This window comes from Anolis carolinensis, chromosome 3, assembly GCF_035594765.1.
Source record: "Anolis carolinensis isolate JA03-04 chromosome 3, rAnoCar3.1.pri, whole genome shotgun sequence".
In the NCBI taxonomy this organism is placed as follows: Eukaryota; Metazoa; Chordata; class Lepidosauria; order Squamata; family Dactyloidae; genus Anolis; species Anolis carolinensis.
Genome location: NC_085843.1, coordinates 66601558 through 66614899, shown reverse-complemented (window position 1 = coordinate 66614899; position 13342 = coordinate 66601558). Strand labels below are relative to the sequence as shown.

The 13342-nt window shown below is 38.8% G+C and overlaps 1 long non-coding RNA gene across 7 annotated transcripts in view; it reads right to left on the bottom strand.

Moving 5' to 3' along the window:
- Window positions 1-13342, bottom strand: part of LOC103278377 (uncharacterized) — a 526052-nt gene that overhangs the window by 50117 nt on the left and 462593 nt on the right. For 4 of the 7 annotated variants that reach the window (XR_010004170.1, XR_010004174.1, XR_010004175.1 and 1 more), the window contains one exon: window positions 510-650. The exons of 1 other annotated variant lie outside the window; for it this stretch is intronic. This is a non-coding gene — a long non-coding RNA (uncharacterized LOC103278377). Of the gene's footprint in view, window positions 1-509; window positions 651-12578; window positions 12953-13342 lie in introns of those variants that run through there. 2 more of the 7 variants (XR_010004180.1, XR_010004164.1) reach the window with 1 other exon arrangement.

The window sequence follows — 13342 nt, the reverse complement described above, 5'->3', positions numbered from 1 at the left end:
CAGCCACAGAAATCTATCAGGAAATCTTGGAAAAATCTCACTTTCTCTGCTTCAGATGATGGCAATGGCCCTATTGCCCAGATCTTGCCAAGAAAAGCGTAGGTTTCCATTAGGATTATCATAACTCAGAAATAACTCCAAGTCTACAAAATATCAACAACTACAACAACAAGGTACAGTGAATATCAAACATCTGTTTGATATTCATTGCGAGAAAGAGTTTCGATTGGACCAATCCTTTTTCATGTGTTATCTCTCTATATATATCTGTATATGTGGGAATCTCTTAAATGATCAGAAAGAAGACATTTTTCAGGGAGCATACAGTTAGTCACACTGGTTGGGGCTAACCCATATGTCCTTACAACCCATTCTCCACCTTTATCCAACTCAGAGATGTGTGATATGTGTATAAGCATTTGCTGTGGCAGCAATCATCCACCTACTTTCATTTAATTTGACTTATTTTATTTAAAAATAAAACATGGGTAGATGTACAAATTACTTACATTCCTTGGTAGCCACCTCTTTAAATATTGTCTTGTAGGTGTCTTTTCTCCATTGAATAATTAACCCAGCATGATTGCAACACAATCTTAAGAAATGGTCTTGCCATTGAGACTTACTCTCCCATCCACAGTGTTTTGTTGCTGTAAAATAAGATTTATTTATTTACAATATTTATATCCCGCCTTTCTCTATCCCAAGGGGGACTCAAGGTGCTTACAAATGGCATCTGTGGAGTGCCTTGGGCATAAAACACAAATATGAATATAATTATTAAATTAAAACAGACATAAAACATGATTAAAATACATTACAATATGAGACATGTCATCTAAAGACAAGGTCTAAAGCCATTCCATAATCCATTGCATGATTTCTGTATTCTTTGTGTAAACATGCAAAGAATCTGTAAAAATATCATCTTTAAAGTATTTAAGCATGGCAGCTTTAAACACTTGATTTTATTTTTATTTATTTATTTATTTATTTTTCAAACTTATATGCCGCCACTCCCCTAGGGCTCGGAGCGGCTTACAAGAACCAGCTAAAATCAACAATGTAAAAAACATCTTAAAAACATCTTTAAAAAACATCTTAAAAACATCCTAAAAGCACCTTTTAAAACATCAACTCTTGGATACGAATTTTAAAGCTAGTTGTGATTTGTTATTGTTCTGCAAGGTGTCTTTCCTTATTCAAGTCCCCACTGCTACTAATGAATGACACTACTCCAAGTTCCACAAGATCACAAAGGAGTGGTTTATAATTTGATGTACATTAAAAATGAGTAGGTATTATTATGAAAATAGATCAGACAAAAATACATATTTCAATTAATTTCCAAGAATACTAAGCCAATCAGACATTCTCTTCACTCCAGGCAACAAAATAATTTTTGTCTGGATAAATTTGATCTCCTGTTAATCTACTGAGAGGTCAAATATCTCAGGCATTGGAACAAATCAGAAACAGCAGGGAAATATTTTGGAACAAAGTTGAAAACCACAGTAATGATAAATGGTCCCAAAAACTTGATCCCTTGATTGAAATAGCTGGCTACCTATGGACTCTCTATTGTTATTTCTTTAGTTACTGGATTTTTAAGACAGCAACTTTACCCACAGCTGCATTTGGGAAAATCTTATTAAAAATGAAAGTAAGGTAACTGTAGAAGCAAAGTACTTTTGCCCCATCTCAGGAAAATGTAGCAAAAGCTTAAATCTAATGTTAGACCCAACTACTACAGATCAATACTTAAGTTCTATTAATTCTATGGGGCTACTCAAGTTAAAACTAGCATTTAAATGTAAACTTTTTATTTATTAGCAGAAAATGTTATGGATATGGCAACAAAGCCTTACGACTTGCAGACTTGAAGATGCATATACATGAACACAAGCCAAATTTTTCAAAATCCAATTATCACAGAGACAGAAAGTGAGGCAAAATCTTCTGAAAAGGGGCACAGACAGCAAAAGAACTTCACAGGGGTGTTCATTCTTCCCTATGCTCTCCAAAGTTATACATACAAAGCTTACAACAAATTCAACTTCAGAACAAAACATACAGAACCAACCTTGTTCATAACTGCCTATATACTATGTATAAGTCTAGAAATTTTAGTTTAAAAACAATTATGACAACATATTGATGAGTCAATGTGAGTACTAAATCTTATCAAAAAGGAATCATCCCATCCTCTGAGTAGAATACTGAAAAGTGAGAGCTTAATCCATTCAGGGAGAACATAAAAGAAACATCAACCCACTTTATTCACCAACCATGGCACCACTTCTGGCCTTTTTGAGTGCCTCGGAAATGGCAGTGCCCAGTGGCCACTAGCCCCGAGTTGGCATTGGTGCTTTCCCCTCTCCATGGAATAACTCTTGATTTAGTTACAGATCATATTAAAATCCAATAATTTTGATGCCAAACTTATCCTTCATTTATACATGAGGATGATGTACACATGAGGTTCACTTATATGGAGTATATATGATAGTTGGGACTGCCTCTGCCAAATTGAGATACCACAGGTGGAAAATATGCTACACAATGTGTCCCTCTGTAGCATTGTAAAAAATTCAGATGGCCACCTGCAGTTGTCATCAGAAATTGAGTTAGCAGCCAAGGACCCATCAGGATACAAAGAGGCTTGCCAAATATAGAAGTTGATAAAGCACACATAGATCTATTACTGGTCTTGCCTATCTATTTAAGAGCAGGATATTATGTACAAACATTTCCTGTGGTGTGTTTCATTATGACTTCTCGTATACTCATTTAGTATATACAGAAAGAAGTATAGATTTCCTAGGGACTTTTAAAATAACATTTTGCCTTTGTTGTATATGAAGATTTAAATCACTAAGTCGTTCAACAGATAGAGGGAATACAATTTGCAGAAATAAATCTACAGAGATAGCCTGGAATAAGCTTTCCTTCACAAACTATTGGGAATGTGAAACTTTGATTTAAAAACATCATCTACTCTCCAGCCCACATGCATACAGTCATTTTGTTTTTTCAGTGTATATAAAAAGAAAACAAACAAGAAACCTAAGACAACAGTATTCTGAAAACATGGGTATTTTCATTCATGGAAGAAAACTCCCATAGAGATAATTCTTTACTGCCATATTTTGCACTTATGAATCTAATTTCCATAAACACTATTCATGTGTTTTTCTTCAAAATGGCACATTTTCATTAGCTACCCTTTAATAAAAAAGTACTTTTCACGTCCTGAATATGGATGCTATTTTTTTTTTTTAAAAAAAGGTTTTCATGTGTTCAGAATTAATGACCACATCCCATTGGCAGTCCTGCTAGAGTTGATCTATTGAAACAATCTGTAAACCAGAACTTATATTATATATATATACACACACACACACACACACACACACACACACACACAATAATTATACTTAAAACTACTAGGAGATATTGACTTTAAGGAAGAAAACAGAAAAAGGGATCTTAGAAACATGGTGAAGAAGATCTGGAAAACACAGGGGAAAGATTACATTTGTAGGGAGAAAGAAAAAAAAGCAATGAATCCTTAGAAATTCTGGTATATCTAAGTAAATACAATGAAATGCTTTGTAAAAATGACGTAGCCTCAGATGGCATACTTCTAGACTCATGAAGGAAGACAGTGATGCTCTGCTTTCTTTCAAAAGGTACATTTTGTTAATGGGATTTACACTACTTTCCTAGTGTCCCTTACTTCTAAAGGTGCTCACTAGCTAATAAAATAGACCCCATCTACATGGCCATATAATGCAATTTGAAAGTGTAGATTTATTTGCACGGGCAGTGGCGACCAACCTCCCCCCACCAGAAACCCACAAAGAAAGACATATAAAATAGGTTTGGGATAACCAAAGGCCACAGCTTGTTTATTGGTTACAATGAGAAACAGGGTTGGCAGCCATGCATGGGTCCTGGATCAAGAATCGGACAGCCCAATGCTGACCGATGCCACTTCACAACGGTAGGGGTCCCTGGCAGTGAGCCGACCGGTTCCGGCCTGGGACACCGGTACTGCTGCATCCCTACATCATGAAGACACTCTCCCCTCACCAATAAAGGGGGGAGGTACACAAACCAGATCCAGGGCCCATGACGAAAGCAAATGCTGAGCAATCGAACAATAAATGCATAAAATGATACAATTTTAGGGTGGGAGGGATGGGACAACTGAGAGGTGCCCAGCGCCCAGTGCTGTTCTGCTCCTGCTTTGCCTGCGCTTGCAGAGCAAAGCAGGGCCCGCATGCAGCTGGTCCAGGTGCAGACTGAGCAACCTGATTGGCTGCTCAGCCAAGCGCGCCAAAAAGCACAGGGCGCAGGGCCTCCTGGGAAGGAGAACCCAGGAGAGAGGATGGTGGGGGAGGTCTGCCAGCCGCCGCAACCTCCCTGCCTGGTAAGTCAGGCAGGCCATTTAATGAAGTTCAGTGTAGGTAAACTTCATTATATGGCCATATTATGCAGTTTCATGGGCAATAGGTAGTATAGCTATGCTTGATTAGATTAGGCCAGAGCAGTGACAGGATTTTGTGTTTTTAGAAGGTTTCCAATAGCTAAATAGTTCATAGAATCATAGAGTTGAAAGAGACCTCATGGGTAATCGAGTACAACTCCCTGCCAAGAAGAAAGAAAATAGCATTCAAAAAATCCCTAACAGTTGATTGGACAGCTCACTCACTCATTTCAATAAACAAATTTTAATTTGTGCATCATTTGATTTGTCATGTGCAGCTAAACTAGAGCTCACATTTTCCTGGTAAACTTGAATAAATGAGAACCCAAAGTTCTTGGGAACACATACAACCGTGGTGAAATTTTACCTTCCTGGAAATATGTCCTGCATCTGCAGACATGGACATTTTTAGGAACTGCACATGTATGTATTCACACACACTGATACATATACTGAAAGATTGCAAGTTTCTCTGGGCATGAAGAATTTTCTCCAAATATGTCTAAGTTACTGGACCATTTTCTGCTTCTGAAAGAGGACCGAAATCATTTGTAGAGATGTCTGGCTGACCTTACATATTCAATTGCACATACTCAAATTACATCTTATCAGAACTTACAAATAAAAACTGGATACTGTGGCACAAACTTTTAAATAATATTTTGATTGAATATTTCCAGATTTTTTTACACAAGAGGGAACAGTGGAACAGCTGGGTAAAAAGGAAAAACAGAAGGGTGGGGGTAATGGAGTTATTGTTTGTAGATTAACTCTTTACAAGTATCTAGTATGCCGTGTGGCACAAACCTTTAATGCAGAAATGATTCTAGAAGTATGGAATTACAACATTCAGCATGGAATCCAACTGATGTGAATTTCAATACTATTCCTGTTTTTAATTGCAATTTCCATTTTTTCAATATTCAAATTATATTTGTATATTGTCATATATATGGTTCATCAGTAACAACTAAATAATCTACAAAATATGATACATACCACCCAAAACTTGATTAAACTGTTTTGAGACTAAAATACAGAGAAAACTCATTCCCTTTGATGTCAGATTTGTTCTCACAAGTTTTAGATTAAAATGTAGATTTAGTTGTAATGATTGCTACATCTTCTAAATAACCTTTAAATATGAACAACTTTCATTTGAGAAAGTGAATTAAGTGGATTGAGAAATGAACACTTGATACAGTTGAATCAGTATGGCTTAGGATAGCAGTGACGGATGTGAAATTGATGCACGAGAGCTCTCTTTAAAATCACCATGTGGATGACCCATACATTCTAATATATGTTGTTGGCACACAGTAATACCTGGGATGGAACATAAGTGAATAATTATGGTTTGTATACATTCAATATTAATTAACTGACAATTAGGGATTGGATCCAGACTGCAGTTGAGCTTTCCTACCCTCACTGTGACCCTGTTCTCCAAACTATATACCTTCTATTCTACCTTTGTGTTTCAGCCCTCATATTTTTTTAATGATGTCCCAGGTCTCAGGAGAAACAATGCAGGAAATCTATTGGTAGCTTTATATGCATGACCCAGGGCTGATTCCAAATCTAATATTAGAATTATATCAGGGTTGTTGTGTGTTTTCCGGGCTGTATGGCCATGTTCCAGAAGTATTATCTCCTGAAGTTTTGCCCACATCTATGGCAGGCATCCTCAGAGGTTGTGAAGTAAACCTCACAACCTCTGAGGATGCCTGCCATAGATGTGGGCAAAACGTCAGGAGATAATACTTCTGGAACAAGGCCATACAGCCCAGAAAACACACAACAACCCTGTGATTCCAGTCATGGAAGCCTTCAGCGACACAGAATCATATCACATTGTCATGGCAGGGGGGAGGGGTGAGTGGGGGAGAAAGAAGAAAATGGTTAAGGGGATAAAAAGCCATTTTGACAGCTCCTGAACTTTCTGTCTCGACAGCAGCAACTTTTTCTGGCTTCTATTCCCATTGCTGCTGTGTCCTCTGTGACCATTTGTGGCATTGGTGTCACAGGCACTTCTCTAAACTGGTGCAGTGATACATGGCCAATAGGATCCCAGCCTAAAGGTTTAGGTTAAATATGTATGCCATCAAATAAATGAATTGCAAGCTCTTTGCAAGGGATCAATTCAGGTCTCTGTAAAAAGTGGTTAGTTCCAACTCCAGCAGTTTTCTAGGCAGTAGGCTTGAGCGATCCATGAAAAAATTGATTCTAAACTCGTTTCAAAAGTAGGGGGCGCCAGCGTTTTGTTTCTGATGTCATTTCCGAATTTTGCCCCCCAAAAAATTCGAAATTAACAAAAATTCGTTAGTTTCAAAAGTAATTCGTTAATGGCGGACGCGCATGCGCAGTGGCCAAAAAAAAAACAGCACAAGGGGAGATTTTACAGGACTCTCCCACCCTCATTTTTTGAGTGATCTTCTTCAAACTTGGTACAGTGGTAGAACACATTTAACACTGATAGCTCACCAAAATTTGGAACGTTTCCCTTATCCTCTGATTTTTGGCGAATTTTCATAGCTTTTATAATAAACCATTTTTTAATAATTGCAGAAATCTGTTCCTGGTTTGAAAGTCTTATTTCCTGTTAAATTGGGTTGTCTTTACTGTGAAAGTCATTGTTCTACTTCAGAAACTTTGTTTTTGTGGCTGAAACTTTGTTAAATTGGTGTGTGTGTGATATATACTGTGTGTGTGTGTATGTGTATGTGTATGTGTATATATATATATATATATATATATATATATATATATATATATATATCTATAGTCCCTGCATATGTGTGTGTGTTTGTGTGTGTGTGTGTATAGGTAAAGGTAAAGGTATCCCTTGACGTTAAGTTCAGTCATGTCTGACTCTGAGGGTTGGTGCTCATCTCCATTTCTAAGCCCAAGAGCCAGTGTTGTCCATAGACACCTCCAAGGTCATGTGGCCGGCATGACTACATGGAGTGCCATTACCTTCCCGCCAGAGCGGTACCTATTGATCTACTCACATTGGCATGTTTTCAAGCTGCTAGGTTGGCAGAAGCTGGAGCTAACAGCGGGCACTCACTCTGCTCCCGGGATTTGAACCTGGGACCTTTCGGTCTGCAAGTTCAGCAGCTCAGTGCTTTAACACACTTCGCCATTGGGGCTCATGTATATATAATAGACATACACATACACACAATGTGGAGAATATGTGGAAAGGTAGATAGATAAATTGGGAGCCACAGCGAAGGCACCTTCCTGGGAGCAAGGTCTAATAATAATAATAATAATAATAATAATAATAATAATAATAATAATAAATCCCTTACAATATCCAAGATGGCTCACTGCTACAGAATCTTGGGAGCTTTAGTTTGGTATGGTACCATTATTGGCAGAGAAAGCTAAGCTGTAGGAGTTGAAATCCAATCATTTATCCTCCCTATAGAATCAATTTTATATGCATTTTTAGCTACAGAAAAGCTAAAATCAGGACAGTAAAAGAACAACACCCAGAGAATGGGAATTCCAGACAGGAAACAATCAGGGCCAGCTAATACCCCCCAACAAAGGATTCCCCCAGGTAGGAAGCAGCCAGGCTTTGAAGCTGCAAGGCTATTCAATGCTAATCAAGGTGACCAATTGCAACATTCACACTTGCCTCCCACAGACAAGAGTTCTTTCTCCCACCCTGGACCTTCCACAGATATATAAACCCCACTTGTCTAGCTTCGCACAGACGTCAAAACCTCTGAGTATGTCTGCCACAGATGTGGGTGAAACGTCAGGAGAGAATGCTTCTGGCACATGGCCATAGAGCCCGGAAAACTCATAGCAACCCAGCCAGTAGGCTGTTGCTGAACAACCTATGAACTTTTAGCATTAAAGGAAAAAATGCCCAAGATTTTATCACTTAATACTGTTGGCATGTCTGGAGAAGAAGAATAGAATGCTTCTATACCAGGCAAGGGCAAACTTTGCCCATGTCTGGAGTTAGGAATTGTAGGAGTTGAAATCCAAAACAATTTGACAGAAAACTGGGAGTTGTAGTTTGGCATGGTACTGGCTCTCTTCTGCAGGGAAGGCTAGGGACTTTGTAAAACTACAGCTCACATGATTACATGGCACTGAATCTGTTGCAATTGAGCTGGTGCCATAATCCTTTCCGGGAGATCTCCTCAGTGGAGATATCTCTTAAAGGGATATCCTCTGGCTCTAAGGATTCTGTTTAGGAAAGCTTGCCTGGCTCTGGTATTCCCCTTTAAGCCAGTGGCTGGAAAGTCTGGAAAGAAGCAAAACCAAACACGTGGCTCCAGAGGAGAAGGCCAAGCGCAGGCAGGCATGTCTCTTCTCTCTTCTCTTCCCTCCCTCCCTGCTTCTCTCTCTCTCTCTCTCTCTCTCAGAGAGAGAGAGAGAGAGAGAAGCAGGGAGGGGAGAGAGATGCGGAAGGCTTCTACTGAGCCGGTGGGGGGGGGGGGGGCGCGTCTCAATGGCATTTTTAAAATGCTAGCAGATCGATGGCCATGCCTCTCCCTCCCTCCCTCTTCTGCTCTGATTGGCTGAGAGGCATGCCAACATGGCTTCTCCTCTCAGAGGGGCTACAGCTACATCCGAAGACATCAGAAACAAACAAAAAAAGGTACTTTTATTATTCAAATTCGTAATATTTGTAAGGCAGTGAGCAGATGGTTCAATATCAATTCAAAAGTAATTATGAAACGAATTTTAAACGAATTTAATGAACTAACGAAAAATTTGCTCAAGCCTACTAGGCAGGGAGGAGGAAACAGATGGAGGCTGGCAGCCTGTGGGAGAGTGGGAGGGAGAGAGAGGGAAGGAGGGAGGAGGGAACACTTACTGTGGTCTCCAGTCCTAGCTTCAGCCCTTTCCACCACTAGGATGAGTCCTCACCAAATTAACCTTTAGGGAATGCAGCCCTTGACAAAAATAAAAATAAAAAAATCTGCCCCCTTTGCTGCACATCTACCAGTTTATGTTTCTTTTTTTAGTTTATCATCCTTGATGGTGAAATAAGCTTAATTTAATTTATTGCAGATTAGATAGAACATTTTGACATCATACACACACAGTTGCTGGACTGGTCTTGGTTATAAAACAAGTAATAGAGATTCTCCTCCCTTTTGGGATGTTACATGAACGTCTGGTTTAAATTAGCCTGGTTTGCAAATTTACCTATAGAATGGCCCATGCAACTTTTAGTTCCTTCTCCAACTGCAGTTTTATTCCATCTCATAAAAAAGTAAAATACATAAAACACCAGGGAGCTGGCCACAACTAAAACGCATGTAATTCACTGTCAAGTGTCAACCTTTGTTGAATTTGCAAGTTGGCAACTGAATTGACAAATAGATGCCAAGTTCTCTGAGACACTTTTTCCAAATAATATATTCTACAGTTGCTATATTTTGTGCTTCAATTATTGAGGACACAGTGATGTCATATTTTATTCCTCTCTTCTTTTCATGTTCTTTTATAACTGTCACTGTTTTAAAATAACCCTTTTGCATCCAAAGAAGGTACTGGATTGAAAACTGGAAACTTCTGGACACAAGATAAATCTTGCATTAATGCGTTCAATTATATCCATGCTAGTTTTTGTGTATCTGTAATGAAGTATGAATTTTGGTTTACAGATGTTATATTAAATTATAAGTATATGTTTGGAATGGGTAAGTATTAGAGTTACCAGTGCATGGGGGATGGTAGCCAGCTCAGCATTCTGAGGCAGGTTGCCATAGAAACGTAGCTGTTTTTGTAGAAATGTAACTACTTCAAAGCTAGCAAGAAAGGGGTGGAGCTAGCTGGATGAAAAAGGAGGGAATGTTTTGAAGAGAGTTCAGTCTGTGATCAAAGGAATCACAGGGAAAGACTGGTTCTGAGGTGGTTAGAACCAGGGAAGTTCAAATGTCAGTCTGTGCTCTGATGAGGCACAGGGATGATTGATTCTAGGTTGATGTGATCAAGGAGACTCAATTGTTCATTTTGAGTCGGTTTTAAATAAGTTTGGTGACTTATTTAATGTAGTCTGTGTCCTGGAAAGGCACAGAGAATCTGTGATTGTATATCACAGGGGTGACTGTGGTTTGAAGTCACTGGATAGTCCAAGTTTCAGACTTTGGGAACCAATCCCAGCTGGACTCACAGAGATCCATTGAAGTAACAGTTAGAAAAGAGCAGAGGAATAGGTTTTAACTACTTTAAGTAAAAGAAGTGATACTTTAGAGAGTTTGATTCATCTTATTCTAGTATTGTAACTGTTGAAGAAAGTGTAACTCTAAGTGAGAAACTACATTATAACCACTAAGCTCTGTGCCTGAATAAACTTGTTATTGTTCTTTCAACATCAAAGCCTCTGTCACATGTATTCTAAACTAAGTTACGCTACCATCTAAAGTGAAGAAGAAGAAAGAAAAAAAAAGTAAAAGGTCTCCTCCCTGAGTCTTTGGTGGTCACGCATTGCTGAAATAGGAGACACCTCCTTGCCAATTGGTGGTTGCATCTTTACAAATTGGTGGCAGTCGTTATAAATTCTTCACAAATTGGTGGCAGCGGTGGGATAAAAAGATTCCCCCTGCCTGAAGGAACCTTAGACATTCATAGTCCTTTACAGTATCATATATGTTTTCTATAATAATTTGACTATATACATGCAAATCTTGCAAATTTGTAAATTAATAATCAGCACAAAAATGCAAGACAAATAGGATAATAGTGATACAACATCATTACTATATCTGAACAAAACAGATAAATACTATTCTGCTTTATCTTCCAGTGATATCTTGTACACCATCTGAAATATAATAAAAAATAACATTTTCATTTCACAACAGTAGTGCAAAGTCAAACTGGATTGGTCTTACCATTAGATCAGTGGTTCTCAACCTGGGGTCCCCAGATGTTTTTGGCCTACAATCCCCAGAAATCCCAGTCAGTTTACCATCTGTTAGGATTTCTGGGAGTTGAAGGCCAAAAACCTCTGGGGATCCCAGGTTGAGAACCACTGCATTAGATGGAATATCTATCTTAAGCAGAGAATATTTATGATGGCAATGCTTCCTTGTCATTCATCTGGGTTGTTGACTCTTGCCAGGCTTTCTCAGTGCATCACAGACAACACCAAAGGGGAAGGACCTGACTGAGGAAGCAGGCACTGGCTGGCATCATGATGACATCACTGTGGAACTCCTTGCCAAGGGAGATTAGGGAAGCCCCCTAAGTAGCTGAAGACCTGGCTGTGGGATCAAACTTTTGGCCCATCCTAAGATATGAGTTGATATGACCTGATGGATTCTGTGAATTAATATTAAGTCTGGACTGGCTTTGACTTTGGCTCGAAACTGCCCCTGTTGTAATGGTCACATGGCTTTTATTGTTTTAATTTGATTTGGATACCGGCTTTTAATTGTGTTTTATGTTTGGTTTTGCTACATTTTGTACTATATGTGACATTTAATTCTGCCATTGTGTAAGACCGCTCTGGGTCCCCCTAGGGGAGAAGAGTGGTATATAAATCAAATAAATAAATAAATAAATAAATAGGGAATTTAGAAGGTTGGAAGGGTCTCATGGACCATCAAGTCCAATCCCCTAGTCATCCCCAGCAGACATCTCTTCAGTCTCTTTTTGAAGACATCCAGAGAAGGAGAACCCACCACATCTCTAAGTAATTGGTTCTATTGCTAAACTGTTCTTTCAGTCAAGAAGTTTCTTCTAATGTTCAGTTGAAATTGACTCTCCTGTAACTTCACATCTTAATCTTAGCGATTTACATAAGTTTAGTTTTCTTACACAAATTGTTGTGCTTTTGTCATCATGGTATAATGTGTCAATTCAAGTGAAAATTGTTGAAGTAGAGTTGAACACATGGTGCCACTACATATGTGATTCCATTGTGCATTGAAAGTGAAGATGTGCATTGTGCATTACATGTGCAGAAATCAATTACATATTGTAGATAATGAGACTTGAGCATCCACGGATTTTGGTATCCTTGGAGGGTCCTGGAACCAATCTCCAGTGGGTACTGAGAGTCTATTGTCAGGCTCACTTCAAAGGACCAGTCTGAACGCAGATCAAAGATAGCTGCTCTCAAATCCAATCTTTATTGAAGAATACATGACTTTGGAAAAGTCGAGAATGACCTAATGTTTACATACATCTAATTTTATCACTTCTGATGCAACGTAATACCACACGCAAATATCATCATCAAATCCCACCCCCGGATCACATTACTACCATTCCCACACACTACATCAATTATAATTGTTTATACTTTCAACCCTGAGTTCCCAGGCTCATTTTATCTTCTCCCGCCAGGTGCTTGCAGGATTGTTTATGTTATGAAGTCAGATTCAGGGCTTGGAAATTCAGCCCTGGGATCTGGCTCCATGACATGGCGCCCTCGTTTTCTTCGTCCTCCTCTTCGGTTCTTCTTTCATCATAGTTCTGAAACAAATCAAACAATAACTCTATGTGTCCATTTTGTCCAAAGTCCCCATATACTTTTTCAGTAAGCTGCGATGGAATACTGGGTGTATTTTCCCTAAACTTTTTGGCAATGCCAACTGGAAAGTTACTTCATTGATAACACCCTGTATTCTGAATGGTCCAATATATTTGGGGCTCAGTTTTCTTGAAGGTAGCCCCAATTTGATGTTTTGGGTACTTAACCACACTAGATCTCCTTTATCTAATTTATCACCTTCCACCCTCTTTCTGTCTGCGAACGCTTTATACTTTTTGTGTGCTTCCTTTAAGGATGCAGTCACTTGACTCCAGCATTCTAGCATTTGCGTTTTCCATTTCCCTGCCTCTGTTTCCTCATTTTCTGTCCAT